At 39.8% G+C, this 9,308-nt stretch overlaps 1 long non-coding RNA gene across 1 annotated transcript; it reads right to left on the bottom strand.

Moving 5' to 3' along the window:
• Positions 1 to 457: 457 nt before the first annotated feature.
• LOC126991402 (uncharacterized) lies at positions 458 to 6,490 on the bottom strand. Its single transcript, XR_007745477.1, has 4 exons — positions 5,724 to 6,490; positions 4,258 to 4,438; positions 3,149 to 3,207; positions 458 to 2,165 (listed from the first exon to the last, which is right to left on the bottom strand). It is a non-coding gene; the product is annotated as an uncharacterized LOC126991402 (long non-coding RNA).
• Positions 6,491 to 9,308: the final 2,818 nt, after the last annotated feature.

The following is a 9,308-nucleotide window of genomic DNA, read 5'->3' as shown; positions in this document are numbered from 1 at the left end:
ATATATATCAGTGCTTGAAATACAAGCAAACCATACAACATTCTATGCATGCTAAATTACTATAATGCCTTTGCAACTGTGGTAACGGATGTCACACTGGTCCTGTGTCCCAGGGTAATGGGTTCCCTAACACCACAGGCTCATGGGCTAATGTTACAGAGATGAGCACCGAGGCCACGTGCTGCTACAGCGTATGCCCCCAGCCTTACCTTTACCTTTTGCAAAATGCTCTTAGCTGAGTAAAAATATCATACTAACTGTACAAGTGCCAGATAATAGCAAGCATTGCATACTGTTTGACAGGGCAGAGAACAAAAGCTTCTAAGCATTACAACTGAGATAAACAATGGGAGACACTCAAAGCTTGTTAACTGAACATGACCTGATTTATAACAGGCAAAACCAACAATGGTGCGTTATATACAATGAAAACTGTATAAAAATGTTGCAAGGCACATCAATATAAGAGCAAAGCATCACAAAACATGCTGAAATACATCATAGAGGACATTAAGAAGGTAACACATGAGTTGTCTTAAATGGAATGCAATAACTTGGTGGTCCTGGGAGACAGGCGAGCCTGGAGGTGAAAATGGAATGTAGGACACGGTATGATCTCACAAGCTCTGACCTTGGTGTCAGGGTCATGAAGATATTAAGCTCAGTAGGCACAACTATGCAGCAGAGGCACATATGATAAAAGCAAATGAGACAAAATAAGGCAACTCATAGTGTAAGAAAATAGCAGGAAAGTTATGCTGCAGTATGTGACACACCAAATTACAGGGCAGAGAGTGATGTATTTCATAGGCTACATCAAACATGTAGCATTTATTGCAGGAACCACACATTAAAGTTGGATGTAATAAAATATATGTTTTTAGCACACATTAAAGTTGGATGTAATAAAATCATTTGATATGAAACTCCTTGAACTGGCCAACCAAACAAACCACTCTCTGCTCCCCCCCCCTTCAAAACAGCATTATTTTTCACAAGGTTTATGAGGCATTAGTCAAGAATATCAACTGCCATTACATTTTGTAAATCATACCTATGTGATTATGTATGTCATATAAAGCAGAAAAAAATTTGCATGCTGTAATACAAACAAGATTACTCCTGGAAGCCACATTAATGATGCCAGACACATGATGATAGACACTTAGTGTGATGAAATTACATGCTGTATTTCACATTATGAAACCAAGCCAAGTGTCACTGCAGGACATATTAGGTAAGGCAGACACCAAAAGCTTGCTACCTGAACAAGATTAAATATAACAGGCAAAATCCACAATAAAGCATTGCATACTGTTGGGTAGGGAAGAGAACAAATGCTTCCAAGCATTACACCTGAAATAAACAATGGCAGATATTCAAAGCTTGTGAGCTGAACAAGATCTGATTTATAATAGGCAAAACCAACAATGGTGCATTACATGCGATATCTGGCAGGGGATTCCTTGCATTACAATTGGAAAGTGGCAGACACCTAAAGCTTGTTAACTGAACAAGATCTGATTTATAACAAGCAAAACCAACAATGGTGCATTACGTGTGATATCTAGCAGGGAAGATAAATGATTCCTTGCATTACAACTGGAAAGTGGCAGACACCCAAAGCTTGTTAATTGAACAAGATCTGATTTATAACAAGCAAGCCCAACAATGGTGCATTACTTGCAATATTTGGCAAAGTATATGGAAAAAAATTCTTGGCGTAACAAGAGTAATACTAAATAATGGCAAATCCCACGAAGTTTCTCTTCTTTTGACAAAGCCTGTGCTCTTTGCTGCAGGGCTGTCAGAGTCTGTTTGCTCCAGCCAACATGTACTGAAATACCCCTGAGTCATGAGTGAAGTGTTGAAACTGAAGACAAGTGAAATACTGTGCTCAGAAATCTATTAGCATTTGGACTTTGATAGTATAAGGCCAGAGCAAACCTCCTCTCTTGTAACCCATATCTCCTACTAGGCTTAGACCTTGGCATCTTGCAGCATGTTGAACCTGACCTCAGAAAAAATCCATTCCTATTGGATCTAAAAAATTGCTGGCTCTGGGCAAAAACTGCCCAGGATTTGTAACAGCCTGGGCTTTGAGCTGCCTTGCCTCCCGGTGCAGACGACAGACTGGTGTGTGCAGCAATTTTCACTTTTCATGTCTGAAAATACATGAAAAAATATTTAATCACAATTAATCACAATTCTAAATAATAAAATATGTGCATGTAATTGCATTATTTTCAGTGCTATAAGGACAGTGAATCTAAGCATTGACATTATGTCTGCACGCCAGCATCAATGGAAGGCTTCACTTAGATTGCCTGACAAGAGTAATATTTTCAGGAGAGACTCTTGACAGATATAATGTCAAGATCTACAAGCACCCATTTACCATATATATCTTTGATGTTCAGTCCATACTAAAACATTTGTCAATGTGTTGCCACACTAAAAATATAAAAATTCCCTGTTTCTGCAATGTCAGTCATACCTAAGCCCTGCTAAACCATCCAAGTGAATCAAGAATGAGTTCTGGGCGGGAGCATGAGCCAATACTAAATGGCACCAAAAAAAAAAAAAAAAAAAAAAAAAAAGCCTGCATCATGACGGGCCTGGGCCGACCGCCAGGCGCCTGAAGAAAACCTACCGGCGCTATAGGCAGGTGGAAAAAATCACATCAGAAGAATGGACAAAGGTTTGTTAGTGGCACATCAAGGTTATGCTACCTCTTCAAAGATTGGCCAGTCATGGTTTAAAGTGGAACAGGATAAACAAGAAACAGGTAGATATCTGTGGACACTACTGTTACTATCAAATGCCAGCCTATGGCAAAATTTGAACCTTTGCTATCAAAAACATTAGACCCATATGCTGATCACTCAACTAATCGTAACGGTACTACACCCATAGAAACATAATAAAGAGTTTAAATATATCATTCAAAATTTCAACCTTTTTACATACTTTTTTTTGAGATATGAAGCCTACTGGTGTAACAATTGAATATTGAACTCAATTTGTATGCAGAGATGTGAGGTATGTTATTAAGCTGTAATGTTTCCAATACATTAGTTGTGATTAAAGCAACACGGAATAGTAACTAAAGAGGATAAATTATCACTGAGAACAAGAGGTTCCTTACTATATTGTGGTGAGCTTGATGGCCGAGTCAAGTTTCCTCCAACCCCATCAAGTTCACACCTGTTGAGAGGCAATTTTTTAATCAAAGTGAAAAATGGATGCAAATGGTCACTAAAACTAGTTATTATACTTGGTGTCACAAATTTGGGCAAAGAATTTAGGGAAGGACTCCTGGACTTGGCGTCACTGATGAGGTAAATGATCTCGTGCACTCATTGGGCTATAATATATACATTGTTATAATGTGTATTATTGTCTTGTTACTATATATTACCTACTGATAATGGAAATACATGTCAGGATTAATCATCAATACAAGGAAAAAAGAATCATGTATGGAAATTGTGAACTTTTAAGTTCATGTAACAAACAGAGTTTATTATACACAAAAAGGTTGGATACTTCAGATGTAAAAGATTTTTGGATATAACATCACCCCCTTCCTCCATATTGGTTCTTTAAAGCAAGGGTTGACTACAGCTGATTATTATTTGCGGCAGGTTACACGACACTTTTTTTAGTGCAAACCATCTGGAAATCAATGATCATTATAAGGAATACTTCTCATGAGTAGCTACTAAAACTTGACAACCTAGAAGGATGCACCATCAGACTGTAAAGGATAGATATATTATAAGACATAGCTACATTGGTGGATCCAAAGGGGGGCCCAGGCCCCCCCAAAACTAGCTCAAAAGCGCGCTGCGGCTAAAACAATGCTTTGGCACAAAGTCCAGGCCGTTATACCCATTGATTTAGGTCACTTCACCAGTTTTTCAAGACCAGGACTGCCGAGAATGGGTAATCGGTAATGCTAATGCTCCTTCCACCCGCAAAAAGTCTGACGTCCTCCCAAAAACTCATTTCCTGGATCTACACCCAAAGACATACCGTAACATGGTTCAGTGATCATGGACAAAAAAAAATGTTAAGACAATCAATATCCAATCATTTCAGGATACATAAATCAGCATCCATATTAAGGAATTCTACAACTTAAAAGTGATGTTGAGCAGGGCATGTGTTAAGTGACTTGCACAGTCTATTTTGTGAAGTCATAATTAGATTAATAACACAACAATCAACAAACACTAGATGAAGTATTCATACCAAAATCAGTACATGGAGCTGGTGCACTGCAATGAGAAGCACATTCCTGCAGCTCACCAAGAGGGTTGAATGATGCCATGTACTTCAGGGGGTGGCTAAATGTCTTCACCCTTGGCCTCTTTCTTGGCCTCTCCCCCTTCAGCTGCCACATTCTCTTGGATGATATCGGACGTGTTCGGATCTGTTGGGATGTAGTTGTGTTAGATGTGGAATAACATACGACAGTGGAACATGGAAGGAAAGAGTATGTCCACACGGTAAAATACAGAGATGAGGATTGCACTGCATTAGTTGTGTGATTACAAGATGTAAATTGAAATTCTTTGGATACTGAAAGGATGTATGGGGACAACTGGGTGAGAAGGGAGAGAGATGCAGATTTTTATGTTACATAGCTAGTTACACCAATGAAGACTTAGGGCATACACATTGAGAAAGACCACAATTTTGGCTGCTAGATGGAAAAGCACTAGATGTCAAAGTGCCAGGACATTGAAGGAAGTAATAATAAGAAAAGCAATAATAATTAATGAGTATAAATATATTTCTGATATTTTTGTTTATCTTAATGCTAGTATTGGAATTTTCAAACACTAAGAATATAATAAATAAATATTGATAATTTAATTAAAATAAATACATTAATTGTACTAATACTACCACTAACAATATTAACAGCACTGCACCTAACAGACTGAGCAATAAACTTAGTCTGATATGTAACCATAATTAAACTGTCTCTGTCTGAGTGTTATGTGAAGCTAGCTCCATGCACCATGATAGGAATGGCATAGATGCATGCAGGTTGCTGAGATGCTTACAGTCACCAGCCACTTGTAGATATGGCACCAAAATGTGATGGAAGCATTGGCGGCCAACTTTCATTTATTTAACTATTATTTTCTTTAAACAAAGGAGACAGCTCAAGAGCAACAAAGTGTACTAGAAAAAAAAGCCCCACTACTCGCCACTCCCAAACAGACAAAAGTAGAGTCTTGATGCACTCTTCTTGAAGGTCAAATTATAGGCAGGAGGAAATGCGGACAATGGAAGGCTGTTCCAGAGTTTATCAGTGTAAGGGATAAAAGAGTGGAGATGCTGGTTAACTTTTGCATAAGATGTTTGGCAAGATATAACATGCAGTAATTGACTTAAATTAGAAAAGTATAGATTTAGGAGGGAAATGGGCAGGCATTGGTTTAATAATAGGGTGGTGGGGGAATGGAATAGATTCCGCAATCACATAGTGAGTGCAGGGACGATAGCTTGTTTTAAGAGTAGACTGGATAGCTACATGGACGAGGCTGACAGGTGGTAATGGGGAGGAATCTTGAGCTGCCGTGTGTAGGCCATTCGGCCTCTTGCCGCGGGAGGGGGGGAGGCATGCAGTTAGCAAGTTCAGAACAGCTGTCAGAGTGAAAATGATTAGAATTTCCACATTATCATTATTTATATATATCACTTACCCCGGCTGGCATCCTTCCGTAATAAATGTAGCTTCACACCAGGCTGTGTCCTCTTTATCACCACAAAGGGACATGATTTGAGGCTCCGGCTGGTAAACGTGGCGGCCGCGGCGGTGTTATGATTTTTGAACGAGGCAGCGTTGCAATCGGAGCAGAGAAAGATATTGTTGCGAATAGCGGTATAATAAACAGTATAAGTTAGACCGAGATAATTATATTCACCCACTCTTTCCCCCTACAAACCAATGACTCAATGTATATATATCATCATTACTGATGGAAGTCAGCGTGCGTGCTAAAACAATGAGTTTGGAAGAAAAACATGATCACATAGTTTTAAAGAACGGCAGTAGGGCTACAATTCCTTGGTTCATTCCAGTATGTATACAGAAAGGTTAAACACATAAAACACATCTAACCACACATGCAGAGAAAGTAATATAATTGCGGTATAATAATATAACAATAATAGCATTACTCATGACATGCAGTCAGGCTATATCTACCTAGTAAATATATACAGTATATATAGTTCCTACTGTTCATTTTAATATTTATCTACCTTTTTTTTTTTTTTAAATGGGAAATAACCAGACTGAAGAAAAAAGTAGCAACATTTGCTGCTTGATCCCATGTAGCAACACTGCTGATTGGTTCTGGGAGTTGGGGGTGGGTCTGGAGGGGGGGAGGCGCCTGAATGTAAACAAAGCTGCTCCTGCGCCATCTGTTGCAACCGACATACACCAACACCCGGCCACGGTCTCCCATAGAGGCCCCCTCTCCTGTTCTATAGTCTCCTTGCTGACAATAGTGACAGGCCGCAGCCCACTGAACTGTACACGTTTCATTCGCGTTTTCATCACGTACGTAGTTGGTTCACTCCGAGTAGCGAGTAGTGACCAGCCCTACTTAAAAATGTAGCGCCGCTACCATTTATGCCGCTCTTTCTAAAAAAAAGTGTGGCACTACCGCCACAGCCGCTAAAAAAGTAGCTTCGCTACGTAGCGGCGCTACTATAGTCCGGCAAATCTTAAGTGGCGGCTCTGACGTAGACAGCCCGCTAGACACTGGTGCTATGTCTCCAACTGACCTCGCGTACCGTCCCTCTCACACCCTTCTCTCTTTCTCTCCGTGTCTCTCACTTTCTCTCTCTTTCTCTAGTATAAAAACAAATATGTTTTTTGTGATTAACACTGATTACTCAACATGTTTTGACAGAAGAACCGCCCTACAGGAATTGCGTGATTCTAGGCTGGACGCTGCATATTCTTACCATCATTTGCGGAAGGGGACTGGGAAATTAAAAGACCTTCAATGCCTCAAAAAATCCATCTTGCAAACACTCATCCCCTATTCTTTGATAACTCACACCTGTCACCTTGAACAACAATTATCGGTCTATTCTTAACACAAAATATAAACTAGAAACATCATTTTTCATTTCTCCTTGATGAACAACTTCAGGGTGCATAAAATGGCTTTTATGCTCTGTAGGCCACTCATGTCGTGTAATACATACTTGGTTTCGTCATCGCTGGTCATTAGAAATATAGCAGATTACGACTGTGTTAATATAACAATTTAAATTGATTAGAAATAAAGGTAATAAAGGGATTTGAAGTCAAAGACGGGATTAGAAATGTTTGCACTGTTTTTTATTCCATGCTATTTTTTTCATAAATTATTAAGCTATTGTAAAAACAAACGATGCCATCTGATGAAACATAATTCTCCTGAAAACGATAGTGTCAACAGATTATCGATAACTTAGAGAAAGGGAAGTAAGCAAGTTTTTATACAAAGTTGTAGATGTAGGCGATGGACGATGGGCTTCGCAGCGAAAAAGCACAGATAGCCTACGTAATATTACAATTTACGAAGTTCGTATAAAAACTTACATACCTCTCTTTCTAACGCATTGATAATTATGTTGACACTGTCATCTTCAGAAAGATGTTCTTTATCAGATGGCATTGTTTGTTTTTACAATATGAAAATTCAGAGGTGGGCGCGATACTGAAAAATCAGTAGTGCAGTTGCGGCAGTGTGGTACTATTTTCGGAGTAGTACGGTAGCAGTAGTGCGGTCCCCTTTTTTTTCTTTCCCAGTGCGGTACGCGGTGTGCGGTACTGCGGTAGCGGTAGTCGAAATTTAAAAAAAATACTTCAGTGCCTTTCCTGGCTACCCAAACAAAGGAAACATGCTTAAAATAGTACAATGAAAAATCGGCCGGCACCACGGACGGGTCCGGTAGTTTAGTTTGTCTATTTAGTATTTAATTTTGAACAATAACTGAAAAGTCAGAATGACTGAATCACTGATTCTGATGACTGATACCGATTGACTGATTGAGTCCGATTCACTGTAAAGAAAAAAAATTATGTGAACATGCCGCGCTGCAAATGTCGTCCTCGATAGTTTTCAAAGTACCGCAAAAAGTATCGCAGGAGTTTTTTGTGCGGTCCGCGGTAGTGCGGTATTTTCAGAAATTTTGCGGTAGTGCGGTACTTTTTTGTGATGCGGTACTACCGCACTACCGCACTAAATACCGCACTTGCCCTCCTCTGCTCATCGATGAAGAAGAACATCCTCCTAGCAAAAAGGAATTACGAGATTAGGGTAGCGAACGAGGATAAGAGAGATCCCAAAGGATTCTTTAAATTATACAGAACGAAAACAAGGGAGAGAATTGGACCGTTGAAAACAAACACAGGAGAGCTCGTCGAGAATGGGGAAGATATGAGTAAAATGTTGAACGATTATTTCCTCTCAGTTTTCACGCAGGAAAGTCAGACAACCATTCCGGAGAGAGTTCAGGTATATGATGGAGAAGATAACGACAAGTTGAGAGATGTGACCATCACCAGGCAGGTAGTCCAGGATGAGATTGGTAGGTTAAAGAAAAACAAATCTCCAGGCCCAGATGAAATCTTCCCGCGTGCCCTTAAAGAATGCAAGGAGGTTCTCAGTGGCCCACTTACCGATGTCTTTAGGATGTCGGTAAATTCTGGGTACGTGCCCAGCCACTGGAAAACAGCTAATGCGACACCAATTTTCAAAAAGGGAAACAATTCAGCCACCTCAAATTATCGTCCAATTAGCTTAACATCAATTGTAGGTAAGATGTTGGAGTCGATTATAGCCAAGAACATTCGGGATCATCTAGAGAAGCATAGTTTATTCATGACTCACAGCATATGTTTACGAAAGGTAGGTCTTACCTTACCAATCTGTTGTCCTTCTACACTAAAGTAATCGAGGCGGTTGACAGAGATGAAAGCTATGACCTACTATATATAGATTTCAGTAAAGCGTTCGACAAAGTCACTCATCACCGGCTTTTACTAAAATTACAGGCTCACGGCGTAGATGGGAAAGTCTTGAATTGGATCATGGCGTGGCTTAGTAAGCAGAGAGTGCAAATCAATGGTAAAAAATCTGAATGGGGCAGTATTACGAGTGGAGTCCCACAAGGGTCGGTGCTGGGTCCGCTGCTTTTTATCATTTATATCAATGACTTGGACACAGGAATTAGTAGTGATGTCAGTAAGTTCGCAGATGATACCAAGATCGGTAGATTAGTCC

Source organism: Eriocheir sinensis, chromosome 7, assembly GCF_024679095.1.
Source record: "Eriocheir sinensis breed Jianghai 21 chromosome 7, ASM2467909v1, whole genome shotgun sequence".
Lineage (NCBI taxonomy): Eukaryota > Metazoa > Arthropoda > Malacostraca > Decapoda > Varunidae > Eriocheir > Eriocheir sinensis.
Note: the sequence above shows the minus strand (reverse complement) of the source record. Positions and strands in the feature narration are given on the sequence as shown.